Consider the following 14,589-nt stretch of genomic DNA (forward strand, 5'->3'; position numbering starts at 1 on the left):
CCTGGTGCCTGACATGTAGTAATGGCTATAAAAAACATGTAGTGCTACCGCTGCCCCCACTGGTACTTCTGTAATGAAATAAAGTGGTCCATTTAAAATAATTGATCTGTCAGGGTTTAAGAATTTACAGTGCTTCTTAGGGTTTGGGACCTCGGAAGCGTGGAGGAAAGGATATTGAACGTCCTTTACTTAGAGGGAGCAGGTGTTTGCACTCAGTAACCACATTTTCTACCATCCTTAAATTCCCCTTACACCTGATCTAGAGAAGCAATGAAGCAGAGCTGCGTAAAGGTGAGGGCAGATCAGAGAATAGGGCTACCACTACTAGTTAAGAGTTGAATATTGGCTCTAATTGGCCCCATGGGGGCCACTTTCCGTAAACGTATTTATTGGAACAGCCGTGTTATCCTGAGTATTCTGTCCCCTGCCATCTGCTACCAGAGGATGTGTACTTTGTCCTAGCAGAGGATGAGAAGAATTTGGACCCAGAAACAGCTGAATGCAGTAGCAAAGTGTATATTGAAAGAGTCAAGGAGACAAGGTAGAGTGGCTTGGTGTGGGGATAGTTGTATTTCAGGTTAGAGAAGGTTTCTAGGAGAATTAACATTGGCTAAAGTAATCTGAGTTTAACTCATGCTGTTAAATGTAGATTAATAGTCATGTATATACAAAAAATGAGTTACCAAGTGCGCCACATAGCCTGCCTAATCTGACCCCGTCTACCTCTCCCACCTCCTCTCCCACCACTCTGGTTCCCCCACACCACGCCTGCTTTTAGTTTCTTCAGAAAGCTCTTTGCCGCTTCAGGGTCTTTGCATATCTTGTTCTCTGTGCCTTGAGCCTTGACTTCCAACTCTTCCCTTGGCTACTCCTTTTGCTTATTCTTCTGGTCTCTGCTCAAATATTAGTTCTTCAAAGAAGCATTGATCTCAAATATAATTTAGGTTTCTATACTTGTAATGGTTATTTCTGATAAAATAATGAAAATTAGGCAGAAAAAGGAGTTCATTGGTCTCCGAACCAGGGAGCCTAGGGATGGATCTGGAGCTTCAGGCATGACTGGGTCTAGGGACTTAAAAACCGCACCTCTTAGGTTCTGGCTCTCTTCTGCCCCTCCCTCCACGCAGCTTGGTGACACACTGTTGAACTCGTTCTTCCCATCTGGGGACTGACTCTGTCATGTGGTTGGGAGACTGGAGGTCACAACCTCCTTTCTGGAGACCACTTCACATCCCTCTTTTATGGGGCTGCAAGACCTGGGTTGGGGGTTGGGCATGGAGCCCTGTTTTTGAGGCATTCTCCCAGGATGGTGTGGAAAACATGCTGGTGTGTGTGAACGGGGTGGGGTGGGGGAAGGGGTATGGAGGAAGGAACAGGGAAGAATGCATATTGGGTAGAGAAATGCAGCACATCTCCACTCGTTTCCCTCGTGTTTTTTTCTTATAGAATACAGTTCTTTTTCTTCACAGCCCATGTCCAGTTTGAAATTTAGTGTACTTTGTGTGTTGATGTGGTTAATATCTGCTGCAGACTCCTCCAAGTTGGCTGTATTCCCAGTGCCTGTGACTGGCACACAGTAGGAGCTTGGTAATTCCATGTGGAATGAATTAAATAGTCAAGGAAATCCAAGGGTAGCCAAAGGAGGGAGATGGGTGTGTTGTAACCATTTTTTTATACCTAAAGAAGCTCTGGAGTGCTTTTTGGGCAACTTGGTCATTTCATTGATTGACAGACACGTGAGTTGAGGGCTAGAGTAAGGCAGGTGTTGCTAAAGTGCGGTGCCCAGACCAGCAGCATCAGCATCACCAGGGAACTTGCTAAAAATGCAAATTCTTAGGCTTAAGTGGGCTAAGCCTCCTGAATCAGAAACTCTAGGGATAGGATCCAGAACTCTGTGTTTTAACAAGCTCTCTGGGTGATTTTGTTGCCAGGTAATGTTTGAGAATTGCTGGAGTAGGAGATAGGAAGGAGCAAGGTCACATTTACACAGTTGTATTCTATAAAAATTACTGGCAGGGGCTTCTGTCTGGGTTTTTTGAAACTCCTTTTGAGCAGAAAGAAGGCAGTAGAGTATAATGTTTAGGAGCTCTTGAGCCAGGTTCTGTTTTAGAATCCTGGGTCCTCCGTTAATTATTTGTACAACTCACACAATCTCTCTAAGCCTCTAATTCCTGATCTATAAAATAACCATAGCAAATGGTACCTAACTCACGGAATTGCTATGAAGATTAAAAATGGTAATGATGATGGTAACTGACATTTATTAAGACCTTACTAAGTGTCTAAACACAGTGTCGAGCTTTCTACAAGTGTTAACTTATTCATTGCATACAAAGCACAGTGCCTAGCACATGACTAACATTTATTGAATGCTTAGTGTTATTGCTTATAAATGGAAAGTGAATGGACCTTGTCTATTTGGGGAAGGCCAAAAGCTCCCCTAGTCAGGGGGATCATGGTGAAGGCTGATCAGACATCTGTGTGACCTGTGAGAGCGTGGGTTTGATGTCCAGCCTCCTGTTCTGTGTCTGCTTCTGCCATCCTGCTTTCTCACGGGCCATCCATCCTACATGCTCCTGACTTATTGGCTTGCCTTGATACACAGCCTTATAATAAGCCACAAACACTTGTAAACCTAGTGATGTCTTACCGGGGATCCTCACCAGTATAATGAACTCTTACAGGTGGGATTAACTGAAGGCCTTCTCTGTGTAGGCATTACCTAAACTCTGCATTTCTGAATATTTGCACTTTAGGAATTTTTCTTAGAACCTACTGAGACTTTCCGAACCTCAGCTGACTTTTCCCTACTCACTGTTCATGATCAAGGTCACCCAGATATGGGTCTGATAAGCCCATGGATATTGGTCATTTGAGCTGTGGTCCCCAGGGATTTGGACCCTTCAGCCGGTGCTGTTTGCTTGCATGTGTGTAAGCTGGACCTGTACACCATGGTCTGAGGCAACTCTCCTGCCTGGTCAGGTTGGAGACTGAGGAGCTTTGCACTGTGTTTTGTGGGCACTTTTGTGACCTAAACATTCCTTGGGTATTTACTGTGTACGAAGCCCAGAGCCTCCATTTCTGGGGAATGCTAAGGAAGTAATAGCTTGTCACAGTGGAATTTGCTTGTTGGAAACAACCTGGGGACAGTGGTATTATAGCACAGAAGAAGGTGCATATTAACTTGAAGCAGACTGAAGACCTGAGACCTGAGGCCAGGGTGGGGAGTGGGAGGAAGTTAGCATGGACCAGGGTTGCTGTGACACAGAGGGGTATCCTGGGGACTCCTAGGCATAATTTTCAGCAAATACTTATTTAACGTTAACTATCATTAGTGGCTAAATGTGCTGTGGGTGGAGCTTTCTTCACATCAGAGCCAATGCCCAGATTTAGGGTCTTTCCCTCCTTTCTCCTTCTATGGTCTTTCTACCATAATTAATTTGGTACATGGTCACTTCTTGTGCACAGAGAAAGTTTGCCTCAATGAGAACAGGAGTTTTACTCAGAGCCTTTGATTGTATGTGACAAACCCAATTTGAAGAAGCTTAAGGAAAAATAGAGAGTTGATTGGCTCAGGTAACTGGGAAGGATGATGGTAGAGATCACAGAATGAAAGAAAGAACTGCAGGACCCAGGGACTTGGGAATCAGGACACAACTTCACTGGGGTTTTCTCTTTGCTCATCTCTCATTTCTGCCTGTCTTGTTTTCATTCTGCTTTCGTATCTCAGGTTTCATGTCTTAGCTACCCTAATGTAAAAAACTTTGCTTCTTTTTCCTCAGGTCTGTTTGTCATTCCAAGAGAAGGATTCAGTTGGCCCTATTTGGTCATGTGTCCACTGCTGGACTCATCATTTATCCAGGGGAGTGGGCAGAGCTGGTTACCCACTGGTTAACCAGCACACTGGTTGTACTGGTTAACCATGGTAGGAGCTCATCCTGACTGGTGGTGCCCTTGCTGTGCTGATTGTGAAGTATTTTGAGTAGCATCCTTAGAAACAAGGTACTCTGTCTGCTTGGCCACATCTGGGTCATCTGTCCATCTCTATGATCCTGGGGGAGGGAGCGGTACACATGGCATGATTTGTTATAAAGATAAGGGATGGGGGAAATGTGCTAGGGAGCCCCAAACTATTGTCATTGTAATATGTCTCAAACATTAGGTAGCTGAATTCAATATGAAACAGCCCGTAGTTACATAGCTTGTATCTAAGCACCCCATCTAGGTCATCTGTTGATACTTGTAAAGCTAAGTTCTTTTCCTCCCCTTTCCAGGTCTTTCCTGATGCCAGGCTCACCTGCTTTCCTTTCTGATAGAAACTATTATGTTCATCAATCTTGTGGCATGAGCCCTCTGACTCTGTCCCTAGGAATCATGACTGTCTTTTCTCCTAATGATGGACATGTGGTTCTCACACTGCTCGCCTCATCAGCCACTGTCCATCTTCATCAGCCCTTACCACTCCCCACTCCCCGCCCTTTTGTCTACCCTTGATTCTTCCTTTTCCCCCCTGTTCCTTTTCACTTGCTTTTATCCTTAATGCTCTTCTATGTTGAGCTGTTCCTGGCAGAAGGAATGGCTGAGGGGATTATGATGCTTACTTAACAGATTGAAGAAATGAAGGCTCAGAGAATTTAAGGTGATTTGTTTGTTCCAGATCACACAGCTGGTAGTTGGCAGATGAGCAGTTTTTAGTCAGAGCCTTCTGACACCAAAGCTTAGGATCTTTCCTCTCCCTCAGGTTCTCTCACTGTGTTTGCTCATTTAATTTAACTGTATTGCCACCCTCCCAATAAATTATCCTAATTTGGAAAGGGGGATTATTTGTGAGAGTGATTTAGGGATAGTTTTGGAGTAGTGAATCTTGAGTTTGGAAGAAAACTCAGGGTTTTGATGGATAGAATGGGGAGGGGAGGCCATTCCAGGGAACAATAGCCACCTGAGTAAAGCAGCTGAATGAGAAGTAGCTTCTGTCATGTGTCAGAAAAACAGCCTGGGAGTAGTGATAGTAACAACAGTAGCCTCAAGGGATGTGATGAACAAACAGTGGGCAAGGTGAGCAGCTCCACTGCTCCAGGCACTTCTCTGTGCACTTTCATGAGCTATCTTGTCTAATTCTTAGGGTAACCCCCTGAGCTATGCAATATTATTACCTTCAGTTTCCTGCTGAGGAAACAGAGGCACAAAGAGGGTAATTAACTTGCCCAAATCACACAGCTAGTAAGAAGCAAAGTTTATATACCAACTTTAACCTCTTTGATCCTGAAGTCCATTTTCTTAACCAGGAGGCTCTGCTGCTAGAGGGTGTGGCAGGAATTTGATAGGAGGCCAAACAAGCAGTCCTAGGTCTGTCCAGAGACCTGATGCTGTGAGTAAAAATTGTTGCTTGTCAGGTATTTTTATCTTAAAAAGGTGTATCTTTATTAGATTTGAGCTTTAATAATGAATTTAGAAATATTATGCAGTCTGCTTGTAAAAGATTCAGACAATATAGGATCAGAGGCAAATGTGAAAGCTTTCCTTTACCGTTAGTGTCCCTTCATTCTGTGCAGAGTATTTCGTGTTTAATTTATCTCTCAGGCTTGCTGCAGTGGGGGAAGCGACTCTGTCACCAGCTTGTTGGAGGACCTGGGGCATGTCGCTCATCTCTGTACCCCATTTCTTCATCCATAAGCTTGATCTTCTTGCTTGCCTCCCTTCCAGACTCAAGATTCTCTGAATCTCTCTTTTCTTGCCGAGCAGCAGTGACTCAGGAATCCTGTGGGTAATAAATTATGTTCTACAGTAACGAGCCATTCATTCCGTTCTGTCTGCTGGTTCTCCTTTTCACAGTGAACCTTGATGGGTTGAAGCAGAAAAACTCAGAGTTTAGAAATGAGTTCCTACCCCTTGGCGGTGCCCTCTGTGTGAGGAGATGAACATGAGAGGCCCTCTGGAGAGAGCTAGGAACAAGGTGTGAGGGCTGTCGGGGACAGTGCTACTGCCTGCATAACTCACAGCCCAACCCTGAACACTGGTGGCGATGCGTCCTGCTAGGATGTGAGACAATCACTGAAGCTCCCAATGTTTGCTGACCATGATCAAATACTAGTGTGGGCGAAAGAGCTCAGATACCTGGTACCTTCCTCACAAGAAATATAATTATGAACAGTGTGTCATGCTTGGTGTTAAAGTGGCAATAGATTCAACAAAATTTATAGGTATTCAGCAGAGTGAGATTGTGTGGGCTGAGGGTGGAGATGGTCAGTGAAGGCTTCCCAGAGGAGGTGAGATTCCAAGGATAAGATAAGTAAAAATTACTACATGTTCAATGTAGAAAGCTTGGATAATTTTTAAAAAGCATAAAAGACAAAATGATCTCTTATGCCACCAAAGATAATTGCTATTAGTATTTTGGTATATGTGTTTTTAGTTTGTTATTATTGCATTATATAATCAAAATGAAATCTTATTGTACATTGCTGTTTTGCAACTGTAATTTTTAGCAATGTATGCCATTTTTCTATGTCAATAAATCTTTAAACACGTGAAATTTTTGCAATGGAAATGGCTTTTTTCTTATTATAAAAGTGTAATGCTTGGCAAAAAAAAAAAAAAAAACCCAGAGGCTATATAAGACATTATAAGGAAGAAAAGAAAAAAAGCACATAATCTTACCCCCTGGCAATTAACTACCATTAGCATTTGAGCATATATACTTACTGACTTTTTTCCAAATATGTGTGTGTATGTGTATAAAATACATATGTATAATGTTTTATTCCTGTACATATTTGGTTAATATCTTGCATCCCCCTTACCCCCACAGATTTTAAGCATCGTGAAGGCAAAGACTGTGTCTTTCCCATTCACGAGACTACTGTATTCCTAGCTTCTTGCATAGTGCCTGGTACATAATAGGAAATTAGTAAATATTTATGACATGAATAAATGACTGAATGGTAGGTCCATATTGTGGTGGGTCTGGAATGAGGGGATAATAAGAGTGCTGTCTAATCACTGGGAAATAAGCAGGGCTTTCAGAACTTTGGGCATCAGGTTATGACTCTTTGCTTATATATGGTCAACATCTGTGCTTTTTTTTTAAAAGCCAAAGCAAAAAGAATAAAATAAATAAACCCAAACCAAACAAAACCCAAAACTGTTTGCTGCTTTTAATTTGATGAAAAGTTGAATTTTGACTATTAAGATTCATGGCAACTTAAATCACCTCCTTCTCTCACTGTCCTCATCTCTCTAGCTAGCCCTAGGAAGCCAAGGAACATGTCTCGTTCATCTTAGTACTGCTAATGCAGTGCCATATATGTCCTTGGCATCATTGCTTGTTTCTTGGTCAGTGTGATGGTAGGAGGAGAAAGGCGATGGAAAATTATCCACAGAGAGACCTGTGGTGAATAAAAGGCATGCAACACTTCTCTGATGTGACCAGATGCTAAGATGACTGCTTATTTCATTAAGATGCCTTTCCCTTATCTAGTTTTGCTAGACCTGATTAAAGAAGTTGCAGTGAAAAATGTGTGGGCAGACAGTTAAGTAGCTAAACCAACTTTATTATAGCTCCACTGCTGTAGCATAAGACTCTAGTGCACATTCTGAGACACATTTTAAATGCTCTGAACTTAAATGAACCGAAGAGTAATTTGGATCCAGAGATTTTAAACTTTCGTGTTGTTGGGATCCAGAGTGTTCAACTTAGACTTGTAGAATATTTGGATTGAAGGGACCTTGGATACCCACTAGTGCAGTCTTCTCATTTTACAGGGGAAGAAACTGAGCTCCAAAGGGAGAGTTGAATTACTCAAGGTCCAGTAGCAAGTCAGTAGAAAAGCTGGAACTAGAACTCAGTCATTCTGAGTTCCAGGCCCATGTGATTTCTGACTGTTTGCTGTGAGAAAGATAAAAACTTAAAACATCCAAGAACAACTCCTGACCACCATTTGAAGGTGTTTTATATATAGATAGAAAGGAGGCAGGAAAGAAAAGGGGGGTAAGTGAGGACAAAGGATAAAGGAAACAAATGCAGATGAGAGCCTTTCTAGGTAATGCATTCTGTGGTTTCAACTCCTAGGGAGCAAAATTTGCGTCACACAAAATGATTTGTAAAGTGTTGCTCTCGTGAACTTTTCCGGCGTGCGCGAAAAGCACGGAGGGTTGTAGTTTTAAAAATGAATTTGAAATGCTTCGGACATCAGTAGTGGAGGCTCACTACCTTTTCTTTGAATCTAAATGAATTTAGCAAAGGAACTCAGTTTTAGTCACAGGAGACTAATTAAGCCATCTTGCATGAGCCATAGCTAAATCCCCTTGTATGAAGAGTAGCACACAAGGGGGAGAGGAGCTGAACTGTGACACAATGTAATATGCTCACAGAATCAACTTGGTCTCGTAGTAACAGGCAATGGAGCCTCAGTGACATGAAAGGAAAAAAGTATAGACATTTTGTAGAAGATGAAGAGAGGAAATTATAGTGACTTTTGTAACACTCCTTACAGTTTTTCTTTCTCTTCCCAGATTTACCCTTCCCTGCCATCCTGCTCCTCAAACTGGGCTACTGCAGCAATCTCAGACTCATAGATTCCAGTTTCTTTCCACTCCAGCACAATCTAAACACTGCTTCCACGGTTATCTTCTTAAAATAATCCTTTGATGATTCTCGTCTCTGACTCAAAACATCTCAGGGTTTTCATTGCTGAAAGCAGTGGCTCTCAACTTTAAAGCTGGCAACAACACACGGGGAAGCTTGTTAAAAATGCACATTCCTAAACACACCCCTAAGAGAATCTGATTCTATGGATCTAGCATGATGCCCGGGAAACTATTTTCCCAGTGTATTTCTGATGCAGTTACCTCGGGGACAGTACTGCAAAAAATTTGCTTACATGGTTAAGTCCAGCTCTTTAGCCAGAGGACTGACCTTAAATGGTGGAAATTCAGATCTAGAGCAGGTAAAAGAAGGGGAAGAGAGGTTTGGGGAGACTGGTCTCCAAAATATCCATAGGAATGAGATACATTGGCAACCATGATTATGGGAGGATTTGCAGCTCATGGATGGAAAAGAATTTGTAAAACCATGTCATCAGTGTTTGGGCTTAAGCCTGCCAGACAGCTGGCATAGTGGGAAGTCTGGAATAAATGCAGAAGATATAGGTGTAGTCCCTTGACTTCCCTGAGCCTCAGCTTTCCCATCCGTGAAATGGGAATGTAGAATGCCCTGCCTCCTCATAGTTATAAGGATCAAATATATGAAAATGCTTTGAAACTTGGAAAGTGTTGAATAAAATAAGGTAATTGTTTATATTAATAGTCTGTTCTCTTCACCCTCTGTTCTCTCTCTTCACCTTTGCCAAATGACAAAAAGGGTCTTGCTCAGGAGAGTAATTGCAGTTAAATAGGCTAAGCCTGTGGGGAGAGTGTGTGTTGTTGACATTAATCCTGCTACAGCTATTTGTAGGAGAAAAGATAAAAGTCATACAGCAGGCAGCAGAATGTTTTTGATTACCCCATGGATTTGGGTAGCTTGGAGATCTGCTGTTGAGCTGTTGAACTGGAATCTGACTTCCTCTGTGAGTATGAATTTGGCTGAGTTTAGCAGTGAGAAAAGCTTAAGAAAAGCCACACATGCTAAAACCCAAAAGGCTAATGAGGAGAATAAACAGCTTGTGTCACTAGACCTTGTGCATTTCCCTAAAAAGAAATCATGAAATATGAACAAAATGTTGCCTCTGAAGGTTTCATGGTTACTTGGTCTAGTTTTTAATTTGGAAACTGTGCTCATTGCCTGCAGGAATTACAATAGGCTTCTGGGTGTTTATGAATTGATGCCCTCGCCTGAATTCTGACGTGATGTCCTGGCCTTGGCCCCACTCGCAGCAGCAGGGCGCTCATGCAGGCCAGGTGTTGCTCTGTTCTGAACACTCACAGCTTAGCGAACTTAGGGGGCTTTGTATTGTGCCTTCTTGATGAGCCAGAGTCTGTGTATGGCTTCAAACATGTTTATTCTTCCCTGTATGGCTTGTCCACAGAGAATAAGGAAATGCTTTGTTTTAAATAAATTCTCTTGTTCTTCTCAGAGTCCCCTGGTGTTTTCAATAAAAGGACACAATTGCAATTTTTTTCCCCCTTACCACCCAGGTTTGTCAAATCTCTGCATTTTGCCACTTTTGCTCCATGTCTTTTATTATATAATAAGTATATATATTTTTAAAAGAAAGAAAATGTAGATGCAGTTCAAGCCCCTGTGAATTCCTTCCCACCCCATTCCTGTTTCTCTCCCTCCCTTTCCAGACCACTATGCTGAATTAAGCAAGCAACATGATGTTCAACTGAATGTTTTGACCAACTAATAATATTTCAAAGTGAAGTTCCCATCCCTTGTGGAAATAGGAAAGTAGGTGTCCCAAGTCAGGCCATATGAAAGTCATATGAAATCTTGTTTCTTCTGTAAATCATTTCTCAGCTGGTATAAAGCTTCATTTTTTTCCCTGCTGAATTTCATTAGCAGTACTTCTTTTTAAAACGTAAGTAAAACATTTACATGGTTCAAAATTCAAAATAATTCCCAAACAATTAATATTGAGCTTTCTTTCATCTGCTTTATTCCCCTCCCTCCCAACCTTGTGGCTAACAATTTTTATTAGTTTCTTGTTTGTACTTCCAGTGTTTTATTACACACATAGAAAAAAATGTGAATATACATTCTTATTTTCCTGCTTTCTTTACTCAAAACATTGTATTCCATATTCATTGTTTTACCACATATTTTCCACTTAATAATGTATCCTGGAGGTCTGTACACCAGCATCCCCCCTTCTCTCCCTGTCTCTCTCTCTTTTTTTTTTTTTTACAATTTTGTATTTTTTATAGTTGTAGAACATTTCACCCAGTACATATTAATACGTAGGACTTTATTTATTTTACAGTTACATAGAATTCTGTTGCATGAAGGGAAAATATTTTTTCAACTAGTCCCCTATTGCTGGACACTTGGGTCATTTAAATCTTTTCCTATTTCAGGTAATGTCCTGAAGATTAATATTGTATATATGTCACTTCATATGTGTGCAGGTATGTGTATGCAATTCCAGAGTGAGATTGTCAAAGTGTAGATGCAGTGCTTCCTGTGGGTTGCAACATTTTGCATTCCTGAAAACAATGTTAGTTTGTGCTTCCCCACAGCTTTGCCAAGAGAGCATTTTAAATAATTTTTGGAGTTGACAGGTGACCATATATGTGTGGGTCTATTTCCGGACTCTTCATTCTGTTCCATCAGCACACACAGCACATAGCTGTAATTATTGCAGTTTTTTAAGTTGAAAAGATATATGCACCCCATGTTCATTGCAGCATTATTTATGATAGCCAAGATACGGAATCAACCTAAGTGTTCACTGATACATGAATGGATAAAGAAGATGTGATATACATACATATACACACACAATGGAATATTACTCTGCCATTAAAAGAATACAGTCTTGCCATTTGTGACAACAGGGATGGATCTAGAGGGTATTATGCTAAGTGAAATAAGTCAGACAGAGAATGACAAATACTGTATGATCTCACATGTACGTGGAATCTAAAAAACAAAACAAATGAATATACAAAACAAGACAGAAACAGACTCAGATACAGAGAACAAGTGGGTGATTGCTAGAGGGGAGGCCAGTGGATGGATGGGCAAAATCGGTGAAGGGAATCAAGAGGTACAGACTTGCAGTTATAAAATAAATAATTCACAGGGATATGCTATACAGCATAAGGAATGTAGTTAATAGTTCTGTGATAACTTTGCATGGGGACAGATGGCTGCTAGACTCGTGGTGATCATTTTGTAATGTATTTTAATGTTGAATCACTATGTTGTAACCTGAAACTAACGTAATATTGTAAATCAACTATATTTCAATAAAAAAATTATCGTAGTTTTTTTTTTTAATATTGACACCTGGTTACATAAACTCCCCAGTTTTATTCTTCTTCAAGATTGTATTGCTCTTCTAGGTCCTTTGCATTTTCATGTAAATTTTAGAATGTATGGAAAATCCCAACTGGAATTTTGATTTGGATTGCACTGAATGTATGGATAAATTTGGGGGTAATTGACATTTTAGCATTTCTCAGATTTTCAGTCTATGAGTATTTATTTAGGCCTTCTCTAATTTCTTTCAGCAGTGTTATGTAGTTCCACAAAATCAATTCGATGAATTCCTAGATATTTTACATCTTTCATTACTATTTAAATGCTTCTCTTTTTAAAATTATGTTATCTATTTGGTTATTGTTAGTAGATAGTTGATTTTGATATGTTGAACAACTTTTCATGTATTTTAGGACCACTTGTCCTTAAATGGCAACTGGATTTTCTTTTTCTATTGCTTTTTGAGTTTATTCTTCTTGGTTTTTAGGATTTCCTTATAAATTAGGAATAACATTTTGTCTGTGCTATGAGTTATAAAATTTTTTCTCAGATTATCATTTGCGATAAAGTTCATTTTTATGCTTTCATCATAGACCAAATTAGTTAAGTACTGAAAGGATCTTAGAAACCTTCTACTCTCTCATTTTACAATGAGGAAACTGTGGCTTAGGATGCCTGAGTACTGAGACCCCACTACCAAGTAAAGACAGAAGCTGAATTTGAATACAAGTCTCAGTCCAATGCTTTGTCCACCATTGTGCCTGTATATAATCAAATAGTACTTTTTATTATGGCATGATTGACTTGTGTAAACTCCATGAAAATAGGAATTTATGCTTCCTGAAAGACAGCTATGGAGCTACAATGCATATATCATAGTTCCCCAATGATTTAGTTGAATCATCAAAAGAATATTATTCCATGAAGAAGTATCCAGGTGTAGATGGTTTAACTAGGGAATTCTATAAGATATTTAAGGAAAATACAATACTAATTCTGCACAAACTCTTACAGAGAATAGATGCAAGAGACCTTCTTCCTAATTCATTTAATGAAGCCAGTGTTACCCTAATACCAAAGCCAGACAAAAACATCCCAAGAATAGAAAACCATAGACCAATATCTCTCATGAACATAGAAGTAATCATCCTTAACAGAATAATAGCAACCTGAGTCTAGCAACATGTAAAAAGGATTATCACCATGAACAAATGGTACTTATTCTAGGAATGTAGGTTGATTTATCTCTTCCTTCTCCTTTAGTTGTTCTCATTATGTGTTATGTTATACCTTTTGTAATTGTCCCACAGTTTTTGGGTATTCTTTTCTGTCCTTTTTTCAGTCTTTTTTTTTTTTTCTCTTTGCTTTTCAGTTTTGGAAGTTTCTATTGTCATATCCTCAAGCTGAGAGATTCTTTCTTCAGAAAATTAGTCACTGTGTCCAGTGTACTAATGAGCACATCTAAGGCATTCTTCATTTCTGTTACAGTGTTTTTGATCTTAAGCACCTCTTGTTTATTCTTTCTTAGAATTTCCATCTCTCTGCTTTCATTATTCATCTGTTCTTACATATTGTCTACTTCCATTAAAGCTCTTAGCACATTAACCACAGGTTTAAAAAATTCTGTTAATTCCAACATTCCTGCTGCATCTGACTCTGGTTCTGATGCATTTCCAGTATCTTCAAACTGTGTTTTTTGCCATTTAGTATGCCTTTCAATTTTTTGTGCAAGTGCCTATGATATACTGGGTAAAAGGAAACCATGGTACGTAGGGCTTTAATGCAGTGATAAAGTGTGGGGAGAGGGGAAATATTCTACAGTCCTGTGATTTGGGTTCAGTCTTTTGGTGAGCCTGTGCCCCTGGATTGTGACCTCCCACAGCGCTTCCTAGTGCACCCCCACCCCATCCCTTCCCCCCGCCCCCCTCCCCCACCATTTAGGTGGGATAGGACGGCTAGAGGGAGCTGGAGTTTGTTGCTTCTCTTCTCCCAGGTAGGTTAGGCTCCGGTAAAGTTGTTTCTCCTGAAGGCAGACCTTGTTAAGGAAAACAGAATGGTCTAGTGTATTTCAAAATGATTCCTTTTTCCCTTCCCATGCTGCAAGCACAAGAGAGTTTCTCTCCGATAGTCACCGCGAGAACAGGGTGGAACAAGTGTGCCTCCCACCCCATGCCTGGGTGCCCCTGGAGTTTTTATCTCTCAGACTTTTGCACATTGAGCCTCCAGCAATTGTCAATTACAGTTCAAGTTTTTCTACCCCGGTATTGGTTTCTATGGATGTTTCTGCTCCAGTAGGTTCCGATTCTCTGTATCTGCCTGCCTGTCTCTCCAATTTTTGGAGTAGCAGTTTGTCCTGTGGTCACACTTCTCTGATGGATCTAAGAAGAGCTGATTTTTCAACTCTTTCATCTTTTTACTTGTTGTTACGGTGGAGTGGTAACTTCTAAGCGCCTTACATTGCAAGGTTGATTTATTCTCCAAAAATCATTTTGGGTAAAATAATATGTTAATAGAAAAAAGGACAAAAACCATGTGATTATCTCAGTAGACATAAAATGTTTTTTTAAAATATCCAACATGCATTCTTGATAAAAGTTCTCAACAAGTTAGGAATAGTTGAAAATTTTCTTACCCTGATAAAGAGCTACAGCTAACAACATGCTTAATAT

The 14,589-nt window shown here is 40.4% G+C and overlaps 1 long non-coding RNA gene across 2 annotated transcripts in view; it reads left to right on the plus strand.

Annotated features, from left to right (window-relative positions):
- The window catches only part of LOC308624133, an 864,944-nt gene that overhangs the window by 66,385 nt on the left and 783,970 nt on the right, over positions 1–14,589 (plus strand). The gene's annotated exons all lie outside the window — the stretch shown is intronic.

This window comes from Mesoplodon bidens (genome assembly GCF_964165515.1).
Source record: "Mesoplodon bidens genome assembly, chromosome: 10".
Taxonomy (NCBI): Eukaryota; Metazoa; Chordata; class Mammalia; order Artiodactyla; family Ziphiidae; genus Mesoplodon; species Mesoplodon bidens.